The sequence below is a fragment of the Ammodytes marinus genome (genome assembly GCF_949987685.1).
Source record: "Ammodytes marinus genome assembly, chromosome: 7".
In the NCBI taxonomy this organism is placed as follows: Eukaryota; Metazoa; Chordata; class Actinopteri; order Uranoscopiformes; family Ammodytidae; genus Ammodytes; species Ammodytes marinus.
In genome coordinates, this window is record NC_137211.1 from 17,084,896 (window position 1) to 17,098,930 (window position 14,035).

Consider the following 14,035-nt stretch of genomic DNA (forward strand, 5'->3'; position numbering starts at 1 on the left):
GGCTGGTTTTCTTTGTCTTATTCATATGACTTAACTGAATATACATATAAGATGTGCAGTAGCTTGAAAAAAGAAAGTGCATTTAATGTGGATTGTAGCTTTGTATATTTATCCCGAACAAACTACCGTTTTGTTTCCTCTTCTTAAAATGCTTCACTTCCTGTGCAACAGAGGAAGTTTCCTGGCAAAGTGGGACGTTAGCTTTTCTAAAATGTTTCGGATCACTGTTTTATGGAGTCAGATGACAACAAAAACACAGACATTTATTTATACAAAAGAGCAAGAGGTTACTGCATTTCAGAAATGTGTTAGGTGATCCTGTTGTCAATACAAATACAGTATAATCTCATGCTAGGAGCCCTCTAGTGGTAGAATTATATATGACGACAGACAAGGGCCTGTTGTGACTTCTTTTGGTTAAATGGATTTAATATTGCTATTCATGTTGTTTAAAATTATTTTAAAAACAGATGTTCTACATTAATTACTGTAAATATATGTTGGAATTAATGAGAAACCTGATCATATAAATAATATTTCACAACTACTATGGTAATTGTGTAAAGGTAATAAGTCATTTGAAGAGTAACATGGAGAGATTATTTTCTCTGAAGTTGCATGAAATAACCCTCCGAGTGCCTCAGATCTATACAAATGTGAATGTGATAAAAGTCAGTTTGTTAATTTTCTTCTCTGCAAAATGTGTCACTAGTTTCAGACATTATTTGAAGCAACCATCTCCACACAGGCCGTCATTAACAGATTGGAGTATTTTAGGATATAAAAATTGTTTTACAGTTTTCGGTCATATCGTAATATCGGTAGATATCTGTCTTTAGGCAATAGAGATGTAAACTTGAGAGAGAGATTCCACTTATTCATGTTACACCTAATCCCAACCACAAACAAACAGGAGCTGGAGTCAGGTAGCAGAGCAAGCTTTGATGTTAAAGATTTAAAGGAACCTGACCAGTTTTCCCATGATCTGGCTCACATCTTTACCTTGGAAAAGGTGAAAAAGTTCAAATCACTCAAGAGGACTGACAACTTCAAACAGGTGGAAAAGAGGCTCCTAAATGCCTGTGTAAGCTCTGTGAATCTGTGTGCATGGTGGGAGTGGTCGTCCCAAACATCCACATCATCTCCTCCATTCACATCATATATCTGCCTCTTGTGGCAGGTGGAATGACGTTTTATCTAAATCAAAGCCGCTTTGCAGGAACTAGTGTCCCCCATCTGATATTCTCATTTCTGTCAAGAAGCTTGTGTTCCGGTTGTGGTGGTTTGAGTTAGTCACAGTAGCAGCGCAACATGCCACAAAATAAACATGATTACTGTTTAAAGGAAAGGTCTCTCTGCTATTGTGTGTGAAGCTCTGTATTTTCTTTAAGGTGTGTACCTTTTAAGGACCGATGCAGAGATAATGAAAAAAAAACAAGATTGTAGCTGCTTTCGTAGTAGAATAAGAAAAAGCTTTAACATGAAAAAAAGAGTCCATGTGTTTAGCAGCTTCACACAGTCTGATTGATGTGTTACACCTTAACATATGTGTGTGCAGCTGGAACTCATCTCCATAATACCCATAAGACAATTCTCTGTTGGCTGATCAATCCTCCGACCTGCCGCTTTGACAGCTTATAGTTATTTCTTCCAAAGTAAAGGTTTCCCTGTTGAGGAATTTTTAAAGCTTTACATTTTTTTTAAAATATCCATACTGAAACTGCTGGCGATTTTCAAAATATCTTTATTTTAAAAAGAAAATAATAATTTGTTCATGTATTTTGTAAATTATTAAGTTAAGTCTTTTGTTTTCGTTTGACCAACAGAACAAATCCAAAGATTTACTATACCAAAACAGAAAAGCAGCAAATCCTGACATGACTTTTACAGTGTATTTCTTCCAGTTTTTATGTGCTGTCCTTCCAAGACATGTCTGACTTTCTGGTCATGACCAGTGAGTTGGTAAACATATCGAAATAGCCTGCTTAAATTCCCATGTTTTCTTTTAGTCCTTTGGTCTGATTTCACATACAAATCTACCACTGTCTGACACATGCCTCCGCCTATCAAATCACTTTCTGTTTTTCTTTTAACTTGGAGCCTGACTCACTGTAGCCTACTTCCAGAGTACATTCAGACTCTTTTCACAAAGTGATGTAATGATGGAAACTTCTTTCTTGATCTGGTGGTGTCAATTTACTCTGAACAACTAAACTTGGACACATGACCTGAAACTGACTCAAATCTTGTTCAGGAGAACTACATTTAAAACAAAAGAGATATATATATATAGAGAGAGAGAGAGAGAGAGAGGAGAGAGAGAGAGAGAGAGAGAGAGAGAGAGAGAGAGAGAGAGAGAGAGAGAGAGAGAGAGAGAGAGAGAGAGAGAGAGAGAGAGAGAGAGAGAGAGAGAGAGAGAGAGAGAGAGAGAGAGAGAGAGAGAGAGAGACCTTCAGTGTAAGGTTATCCATGGTAGCTGTGGCTGTTTTTAATCAGTAAACCATCAAGGCAAATATACAAAACTCCCTTTGGATAACTGTGAAATGGAAATGAAGAATATTCTTTTTTTAAACACTTATGCCAAGATGATAAAAGGCAAATATTAGTTTCTGCTTCTTCTTAATGCTAAAAGAGATACACATGGTGCTCTAACTCAAAACCGGTGCAGATTTGTTCTATTATGGCCTGGGACTGTTTGTAAGCTTCTATCTGTCCAAAGGGGGGAGGGGGGAGTCACCGTGGGCTGCAGTTGTTTGTAAGAAGTTGGCGGCATCTGGTTTTGCTGGGGGGGTGAGGTGAGGTAGTGGGAAGTTGTGTTTTCTGAGAAATACTTTGTGTTGAGAAGGTCATTCAGGGCAAGTCAGAAGACAGGACTGTAATTTGGCTATACTTTAATTTCTTTCATTTGTTTAGGGGGATACAAAGGGAGACACTGACTAATGCAATGTTATGACAATACATGTGGTTCTTCATTTTTTAAATTTTTATTAACGGTACACTTTGTACGTTTTTTTGTCACATACTCCATATTGGTGTCTTCAAAGGAAAATCGTGATGACTCTAACTTATTGGGTGTGATGTTTCTTGGCAGCCAACTCTCAAATATTAATTGTCAGAGGCTGAGGGGGTCCTTGAGCCTTCAAACATGTTTTCACTTTTGAAGAAAGTTTCCAAGAATGGTCCCTGTGTGCACACACAGGATGGTAACATCCAAAGATATGAATTAAACACAGAAAATAGAAAAAAATCAGAACTTCCCAGATGTCTTAAAATGACTTGTGTGGTCCGACCAACAAAAAAAAAAAAATTATACTATCAAAGAAGTCTATGAAAACCTGAAAATATTCACCTTGGGCAAGCAGGGAAATGTAGTCAGTATTGCAAGAAATTACTTAATTGGTTATCAATATAGCTTCTGATCAATTTGTGGTCTAATAATCACATTACATGTATTTGCAAAAGTTTATTAAATCATTGTTTTAGCTCTAAAATACATACTTAATTACGTCCAGTATGTTCATGATAAAATAATACCATACCGTATATGTGTGGGTGTGGATTCTACCTCTCTCTCTCGTGGTTTACTATCTTGACAGATTTTTTTTTCAACCAGGAAAAGCTTTTAAAAAGACACAAGGTCTTTGACCCACAATTAATAGACGTCCTTCCTTTTCTGATACCTTGAACTCATGCCTGACTTGAATTTGCCTGGGGGTTAGCACTGGGAATTGTCCATAATTGTCATCGCCTTTCCAGCTCTGGTAGATTACTTGTCATTAGTATGAAGGACGTGGGAAGGAAGGAATTACTTATAGAGTTTAACTATTTGTATGACAATAACCTTGAACGCATCAATGATACGAAGGGCGCTAGATAAGGAGCAAAACAATATAACAAATAAGAAATTTACTCCATTTTTCAAAATGGACTGGGACAGTTATTTTGTATCATCAGGTCATTTTATGAAACTGCAAGTTTCTGTAAGTGGGAGGGAAGCAGTACTCATTTTAGTGATTTTAACATATTAATGCTAAGTGTAAATATATCATAATTTTGCATTCATTTTTCTATACTTTAAATAGGATTGTCATAGGATCCCATAACGTAAGATTGCCTGAGCGCAGAATTGGAAACTGTTTTAAGCTTAAGTTAGAAAGATAATGGGGAGTTCAAAGCTTTGATTAAAAAAATACTCAAGTTATTCCTCAAATCCAGAAAATACTAAGACTACAGAAGCTCCTTTTAAAAATGACATTCATGATTGATCAGTCGTTTCAGCTCTTTACTTGATTCTTATAATAATGACAATTCTATGCTAGGGCGGATGCACCCAGGAAGCTTTTCAAAGGCGTCTTTCATCTCAGCACTGCTTTGCATCGCAACCCACTTGGCTAAACATCATAATGAAACCACCCCCTGCTGCTCCATTTCTCCATTTATATAGAACTCTTCATGTCTGGATCTCTGTCTCCATCACCTGTTGTTTATCTCCTCTCATTCTTCCATTTCAAATGTCTCACAATCATCCGTGTTTGGTGCTAACCAGCTGTGTAAGAGTGTCTGCTTTTTCCTACAGTGTGAAGGTCAGTTATTTTCGCACAAATCTCCATCCTTGGTCCTCTGGTTGGTTACAAATCCATCGTTATCTTCCTAGTTTTAAGTCTGTCCATTTCCCGCATGTTTCTGTATGAACACCGATCGCTTACAAAAAGGGACAAACTCCTCTGTTCTCCGGACCATCTATTGTATCGTCACCAATAGGTACTGCGTAGATTTGCCAGATGAATCCGTCTTGTGTATCACCAAAAGCCAGAAGCTGTGTATGGCATGTGTCTCACATCGTTACACCAGTTTTGCTTTTAACGTGCTGTTCAAATTGAACCACAAAATTGTATCTTGGTTTGGTTGATTTGCCGACGTTTCCGATTTGATCAAAAACGTTTCCTTTTGTCTTCGGAAACAAGACTTGTGTATGTTCGTGCTGATACATGTTGCTGAGAATGATTTAGGTACGAAGAGAATGGACTGATGTACACCTAATGAAGGTTTGCAGAATCATAACAACAATGCTTGCCTCTAAGATCCAAGGCTTCTCTTTAATCTTATCTCAGCTGTTGATCCCCAGCTGTCAGTCTGCTGTTTGTTATCCCTTCTCTCAGACTTGACAGAGACTAAGGCGTGTGCCCTGTTGTAAATTAATCATTCTTGCAGTTCCAGTGTGTACGAAAGCAGGCTTCTTGACAGCACTTTCAAAACTGTAATTCTTTGTAAATTTGCCTCACCCTCTGGTAAAGAACACTTATTTTTTTTAAGCCTATTAACTAAAACCTCTGACAAACATGCCCAGCTGGCATTTCTGATATAGTGCTTGCTCCCTCTCACACAACATTTTGGTAGCAACATTCATTGGATAACTAGCTGAGGAAATGCACATGACAGATTCATTTAATGAATATCCCTGTGAGGGCTCCTTGTCCGTCAGTTATCTCCCTACACATAGCTCTGTACATCTGATGGATAGCCCCTCGGTTAGAAGTCTATTTTTGTGAAAGTGGGTGTTCCATATCTTAATTAATATTAGATCTAACACTGCAGAGGGCTTAGATATAGGTCACTAGAAGTTCCGTCTCCTAATCCAAGTCAACTCCAGGTTTGTTTGCGTGCCACATCAACTTACATTTACAAGATACAATTTAGTGGATATTAAACCCGTTGGAAAGATTTCTCCTTTTTCCACTCCTTTGTCCAAATACATGTTATTTAAGCCTTATGCGGTGGTTTCTCATCATGTGTTTTTATTGTGAGTTTCATCATATTAGCCGCATAGTGATGACACTCTCGTCCCTGTAGTGTCATGTTTTCAAGTCTGCTGCTGCAGCCAAGAGAAGTATAGAGTGGGTGGGAGGGAGGGAGGGGAAGACGGTGACGTGTATCTCATATCTGTCTCATTGCCCACGGTCATCCAGCTCCTGTGAAAGAGGGGACTTTAATCACAGGAGGGCCCTTTGTGTGTGACGGCCATGGCAGGCAATGACATTTAACAGAGGCAGCCAGTCAGAACTGATGGCATGCTCACACACTGCCTCCTGCTAGATGCTTTCTATCAGCGACAGGGAGGATTCAGCCCAGCCTTGAAGCGCCAATGTCTTTACACGTGTTGCCCACGGGAGGAAAAATGAGACAATGGGCACATTAAAATAGCTGCTCTTTGTGCATTTATTTTTTATTTTTAGAAACATACCACAAAGAATTGTTTTTCGTTGACTTTAAATATGAACCCAAGGGGATAGGAATAGAGATCCTGCCATCTGGAGTGTCTTGGTGTGTTTGGTGTGTCAGTTTTTGACAGAAATAGCTGCCGGTGTTTAGTCTGTGTTCAAATATTTTTTCGGGAGTGGGAAGAGTTTATAAGCATTGTGTCTGTTCATCTTGGATGGCGCCCACATCATATAAGACTGTCCCGCCTCTTGGCCTTCTCCCTCCAGCTTTTATCCATTCTGGTCTCCACAATCATACTTTTCCCCCTCTCTCCTCCCTGCCTGCCTTTTTTCCTTCATCCTTTAGCCTACTCAGCTATTAACAGAAAGCAGAGGGAGCAGTAGGACTGGGTTCCTCTGGTTATATTTAGCAATGAACAGATGCAGCGCACTGGAGCGGAACATATCGCCTCTGCTCGCCGTGTGTGTGTGTGCGTTTGTGTGTGTGTGTGTGTGTCTTTCTCTGTGACTCTTCCATCAACCAGTTCTCCCATCACTTACTGCTGACTGACTCTCAGCAGCACTGGAGAACTGGGTCAGAACTGGTCCGTCTGCCTGCTCACATAAACCATCCATACATTTGTGCATAATATCCAGTAGTAGACATACAAAAATGGTCTGTTGGAAATCAGTGTTTGAAGGGGACAAGCTGGTGCACTCTTTTTATAAATTGACTCTGTATGATATAATTTCTCGGGCTACAACTAATTACTGGTAATTACAGTCTTCCAGAGCCCAAGTTGAGATATTCAAGCTGCGACAAACCCAAAGACATTCAAATAATATATCACTGAAGATTGAGAACAGAGTCTAGAGAATAAAATAATACGTACATTAAATGCTGTGAAAAGTATATTATAAAACTAGAAACTAGATTTATGGGCTTCACAGGCACTTTAATGCACTTTTTATGTATGTATGTATAATACATAAAAAGTGTATAAATAGAAGAGAAACCAAATCCAAATAAAATAGAATTGAATACATTTCCAAGTCTGTCCCCTCATCGACAGATGTTTGGTCAAAGGCGTAACCACACCCAACAAGGATGTTACAGTGCAGCGACACACCCTGTAGTACGCTTCGAATTCAGCAAAAAGCAAGACTTGCAGCTGCAGTGCTATTTTATTATCTCAATCCACTTTCAAGTCTCCGTAAGAAGATTGTCTTACCGCACTGAAATGAATTGATACCATTTGTTGCCTGGAAACCATACGAATGTCATACATCAATTTAAACTGTGATTGTTGTTTTTTCCTCTCCGCCCCTGCCATGCTGATCGCAAGGCTGATGGAAAGCAGCAATAAGACAGCGGCTAAAAGTATTGAAAAGAACACACTTTAATATACAGTATGTGAAAGTGTATGTGTGAGAGAAGAAGGAGAGTGTGTATGTGTCTAATTGACACAAGTGTGTCCTGCGTTTAATATCATTATTGACATGTCTCCTGTATCGGCTGTCGTGACCTCTCAGCCAGGATCATTGCTGTGTAATAGCTGGAGATTTGCTGCTACTTTATCACACTTAGAGGGTTTCGAGTGAAAACCCATCACCGAAAGCAGGACTATTTGATTAGTTTTGTCTGTTGCTTTCCCCCCGATGTTCACCTCTCTCAGTCGGCCCCTCCTCATATTGCTGGATAATGCAGAGTTAAATGCTCTCATCTGTAACTGGAGAGTCCAGTGTTGACTGACGGGATGTCCTGAGACCCACAGGAAGCTGCTGAAACAATGGAATTTACTGTTTAAGAACCAGCATTTCCAGTTCCTACTCTACTGCCATTATTTGGAATTGGCAGGAGGAAATACAATATTATTTGTCCTCTGGAGGAAATGCTGTCTCTTTGTGCTCAGTTTGAGCTCTGGGTTATGGGCCTGAGATGGCTCTGGGAACTGTATGAGAACTGTATGACAAAGACGTCCGTTTTAAAGATTTTGAAACCAAAATGGACAATTTAGAGTGTGATTTTGTGTCAGTAATTGGGTTCAGTTTGTTGCTCTTCTTGTGCCACAGCACCACACCAGGTAGAGGGATGCAGACAGAGCGGAGCCCGCTTTATCAAAATGTGATAACAGACAGGCTTGTGAAATCCCCAACTTACCACTGCTTCTGACATCTAGCTCTGTACAACAGTGCTGTTTTTAAAATTGTGCACATCTGAATCTATTGTCTGCCACCGTAGGTTATGGTGGTAAAGGAATAGTTTTAAAATAATACACCTTTTCGCTTTTTTGCCGGAGCTAGAGCCAGCAGCCTGATAGCTTAGCTCAGTGTAAAAAAACATAAAACAGGAGAAAACAGTGAGCCTGGCTCTGGCTAGAGTTAAAAAATATGCTGATGGTTTGTATTTTTATTTAGAAATAGTCTAGCACATTAACCTCAGTAATACCTTGAACTGGACTGAAAACACGAGAAATAAAAAGTTAGTAGGCTACCTGAAAACTTCACTTATAAATATTCTTTAAATAAATGTGCTTACCACCACTGTTTGGTGGTGTCATTTTTCAGTCTGTAGCTGATATGACAGGATATCACATGAGAAAAAGAATCCCATCTTTGAAGGATTGAGATGGACCACTAGGGGGCAGCAGCCCATAAAGACCACACATGGCTCATCTCACTCATCTAATTCACTGGCGGGCTCTGGGTTGCTGTGGCAACGGGCATATGTGAAGGAGACATTCAGTGGTGAGGCTCAGAGACACAGAGGGCAGTGTCGAGCTGGAGGACGGCAGATGAATCCCAATCAGCAGCTAAGCAGAGCTACACACACTCATTAAGCTGGTGATTTAGGCTAATTCATCTACTTGTAGGCCTATGTACAAATAATCAAAAACACCCAAACCATAACTGCTGTTTGGATTTGTAGCACTCTCTTTTGAAATGGTAACCACCTGGCATGATTGACAGGTAGTAGCAGTGGTTTAGCAGCTGGTATGTGGTAATATAGGCTGCAGCTGCCTCGCAGTCTTCTGCTGATGTTTCAAGCAACAGCTGCCATATGTTTGTGTTCTTCTAGCCAATATGTTATAATGCATGTTTATGTTGAGTCCTCACCAAATGTCATACATACCTACCCTGTGGCATTAAATAAAAAAACATCCAAACCTTTTATAAACAGTTCTTAAGACAACCTATGCATGACATTTTAAAATAAAACACAGATTAATGTTCTGCTTGTGGAACTGTGTTTTCATGTATATGGGAGAATGTGTGAACTATCTCCTTAGATGTTTGAGAACACACTCACACACACACACACACACACACACACACACACACACACACACACACACACACACACACACACACACACACACACACCCTCCCATCCCCAAAAATGAGATAGGGATGCATAACTAGATTTAAGGTTATGTAATGCTGACTGGAGGCATGGTGGATGTGTATAATCCACTCTTATTTGGGTTAAACCCATCTCTCTCTCTCTCTCTCCCTCTCTCTCTGTCTATCTACTGTATAAGAGGACAGGAGCCGCACATCCTCTCTTGTCTCTCTTCTGCCACATCCAGGGTTTAAAAGCTCCCGGTCTCTGTCACACACAGTCTTTTAACAGCCGGCTCCACAAATATCTCAGCTCCCAGGGAACATCTCTGAGTGCACATATGTCTCTGGTGTCTCAAATTATCCCTGATGGAGTAATTTTGTTGTTATGAAAGTCAAGAATCCCTCTCATCATCTGGAGAGAGACTGATTTTCAGTTATTTTCATAAAGAATATTGAAGACAGAAATAATAATGTATACATTTTTTATTTTGTATCACCTATTCAATTGATAATTTCAACTCAAATTGTTCACACTCTTTGCGCTCTGGCCCTGTGGAAGTATTGTTCAACCTGTCTGTCGATCAGTCCACTGCTGAAATATCGCAACATCCTTTGGACTAATGACTTTAATAATCACTTAGCTTTACGTATGTAGTGAAAACATCAGGTTATATTTTTAGTTGTCCAATTATTTCTATATGACCAAACTCCTGTACTCACGCTAACCCTACTTTGTCTTTTGTGCTACTTAGCTTAAGTAATGTATGCATGCTGACAGGCTTAACTAACACGGTAAACCTGCTTAGCATCAGCATATAGCATTGTCATCAGGGGGATGTTAGCATGATAAGATTAGCTCAACCCAAAGCTGCGTCTAAGTAGCCTACACATTTTTAAAGCCACTAACATGATTTTAAACTCTTAGTCTCATTTCTGTACTATGTTGGTTTTAATAATAGGCAACAAAAAATTAACATTAACATTTGCATATATAGAAAGTGTCTATTGTATCCAAGTCATATCTGTAACATGTAACAATGTAAGCGGACACAGTGTCTGAGAATTTCCAGCACATTCCCAGAAACAATATGCTGTGTCTTATTGTATACAATACAAGCATCTTCCTTCAATATAATATAAATGGTGAATTGTTCAATTCACCAAGTGTATTATTCAAAATCTATGGAACCCTGCAGCGCTGTAGTTGTGGAGCTGTGATACAATCTCCTATTTTCTCAAAACATTTGGTTGTTTTTATTAGATTTTAAAGCTTTTTTTGTGTGTCACATGGTGCTGGAAAACCGCTCTATGTGGGTCAAGAGAAAAAACTCTATTGTTTCATTCCAATGTCTCAAAAGCCATTTAATACTTTAGAAAAGCTGACCGTTGTAATAAATTGAAAAAGAAAAAAGAACATTCTGAGCCTCTTCTTATTTATCTGAATTGTAAATGTGTCAAACTGTGGCTCTGACGAAAGGCATCACATCAAACCATGAATTTTCTGTCTGGGTCAGACAGGATCTTGTTTTTTGAAGCAGCTAGGTATCAGTATGGTTGTATTTTTCAATCTGTAGAATTCAACATCTGCATTAGAAAGGAAGGGGAGATAGGTTAATGATATATGAATTGCACACACACACACACACACACACACACACACACACAGATAGGGAGAGAGAGAGAGAGAGACCACAGTGGTATGATTGTAATCCTCATAAATATTGAATATTTGATGAGTTTGTCATTGATGGAGCATGACACCTGGGCGGCCTGCTCTCTGCTAGCTGTGCACACCCACATGAGGGGGTTGTTCCTGACAGCAGTCCCTATCTCGGGAAAAGCATCTGAGCCAGCAAAACTGACACAACAGTGAATTCAAACGCTTATGTACGTGTAACATATTTTATTTTTAATGCTGTGCTATTTATATAAATCAAATCACAGCAGACTTAGACACTGAGCAGCAGAGGATTCACAAACTGAAATAATGCTTGTCTGTGTTAGTGTGCTGTTGTATCTGTTTTTCCTTTTACAATCTGACTGCTGCTTGCCTAGCAGGGACCATAATGATGGTCGTCAGCACTGGCTGGTTGCTAGGTAACAATTACCTGACTGTGCTTTGCTTGCACTGAATTACACAGTGGCGTGTGTGTGTGTAGAGAAACGGAAAAATACAGCAGTTGAAGTACCAACCAGTGTCTCCACTTCTGGATAGAAAATGCCCCATAAGAGAATCAGAATTAGGGCCATGACAATATTGGGTTTTTCCAAATATGATTTGATTTGATATAGTAATGTCTAAGACGCTGACGCTGACCTACACGTATAATGATGTCACCACAGGGACGCTTCAGGGCAGAAGACAGATACTCCTCTTCTGTAAGACCGTTTTTACCTTCTCAGTTGCTACACTGACCCTACTGATCCGTCTGACTCAACCAAAACTCAACCATAGTCCTACTTTCAAACCTTCAATAGCTCTGCATTTTGGGGAAATATGGATGGAGCCAGGCTAGCGGTTTCCCCCTGTTTACAGTCATCGTGCTAAATGGCTGCTTCCCTTCTATCACTTCAAGTTGGACGCTGGTACAAATTTATGAAATCCCGCCCTTGTCCATCAATGCAGTCGAAGGGTGTGTCAGTGAAAGCTAAACAGTATTCTATAGCTTCAGATGACAACCCCCTCCCCTCCCACCCCCCAACCTGATCTATTGTACCTGCTTTTGACAGATACAAATAAATGTGACTTTATCCTCTCCCCCCATTTCTTATTTTACACTAAAATATGTGACATTCCGTCAACAACGCTCCAACTGCGACTTTAAAAACATTTTATATTTCCCCTTAGCTGCATAGTAAACTCAGTCAGCTCTTCGACGCTGCCATCTCAAAGCACAGAGCCAAGTGAACCTCTTCCGCTGTGATCTGAGGCCGACAGGAGACCATGGCACCTCCCCCAAGAACTGCTTGCCAGCTCCCCCAGACATGGATGATATATTTGGAGATCATTAAATGGTCCTAAATGAGACCCTGGCGTGAGAGCGAGCTCTGACCATCTGGCCCCATTGTGAGCGTGGGGGCTCTGTTCAAACTCAGCCAACAGCATCATCACATCCGATTGGATGGCTGCTGACTAAGCCTGGGTATTCCAGCCAATGACAGACTCTTTTAATCAATTATCTAAACCCACCTCAATCTCTACGTCACATACTGTGTGTGTGTCTCTCTCTCTGCTTTACTCAGACTGTCAATATATGTGTTATTTGCCCAATTACCCTCTGAAGAAAAGTTCTAGTGAAACAAATCCAGTAGGTTGAGCTTCACTTTGTGTCAAATGGTGCTAAGTTAGCTGCATGGCTGTGAGGATGGCAGTGTGGGTCAGTTGGTCCACCATCTCAAAAGTGGAATGTCTAAAAAATTCATGGATTAATTTGGTTCAGTAATTTACGTCGGCCTCAGGATGAATTATAACAACATTGGGAAACCCTTTACTTACCATCTACCACCATCAACAAATCAAAAAATGGCATTTGTCAAATAGATTTGGTTTGCCTCAATGTCTGCAAAACCAATTGGTTTATTTACGGTAAAGGGTTTGCCTCATCAGCCACAGCTGTACTTTGTGTTTATGGCTGATTAGCATGCTAACAAAATAAACTAAGATGGTGAACGTGATTACCATTAAACCTGCTTCGATTCATCATGTGTGCATAGCCAATAAGAGCTTGTAGCATGCTGACATTGGATTACATCATCACTGTACATGAGGAATGCCTCACATAGCTTCTAGCATGGCTGTAGACTCTCACTTAAAGGTCACATATTGTGCTAAATGCACTTTTTAAATGTGTTCTAACACATCCATGGGTCCACGGTGTGCCTAGAAAGGTGTGCCCCACCCCTCCCCCCCAATATACTCCAGTCAGAATTCTCGCCGACTATTACCTAATAGTCGGCACAGCCACATCCCCATATTTTCTTTATATGTCCATGCTTCCCCCCCAGAAACGTCCAACGTGCAGTAGTTTATGATAACCCCACCCCCCCATTTCTTATTGGTCCACGGCCCCGAGATCCGATGGAAAATTTTCCGAGCGACAGCCATGTTGTTTTCCCCGCTAAGCGACAAGATGCCCTTAGTACAGCCTGAATGTTACATACACCAACACAGAATGCTTTTGCTCATACTCCACTAATTTATCCACAGCAGTCTATTAATGCCTCGTGTTTAATAACACAACGGATAGGAAGCTACCCGTGCTTTTTTTTAAACGGTGAAACTAAAATAATAGTTTTTGTTGGTAGTTTTGCCTGACTGGTAATAGCTATTAGCTTTGGGACAAGCAACCATCTTTTGCTCATAACACGCTGTTTATATTCCCCACAGCAGTCTGAAAATGACTCGTTTTTAACATGACAAAGGATGGGAAGATATTCCTGTAGAAATCACACTTTGAAGCTACTGTTTTCACTGGTTTAAATCGTCTGAGTCT

At 40.0% G+C, this 14,035-nt stretch overlaps 1 protein-coding gene across 1 annotated transcript in view; it reads left to right on the forward strand.

Annotated features, from left to right (window-relative positions):
• Positions 1-14,035, forward strand: part of LOC307253104 (membrane-associated guanylate kinase, WW and PDZ domain-containing protein 1-like) — a 92,833-nt gene that overhangs the window by 13,036 nt on the left and 65,762 nt on the right. The gene's annotated exons all lie outside the window — the stretch shown is intronic.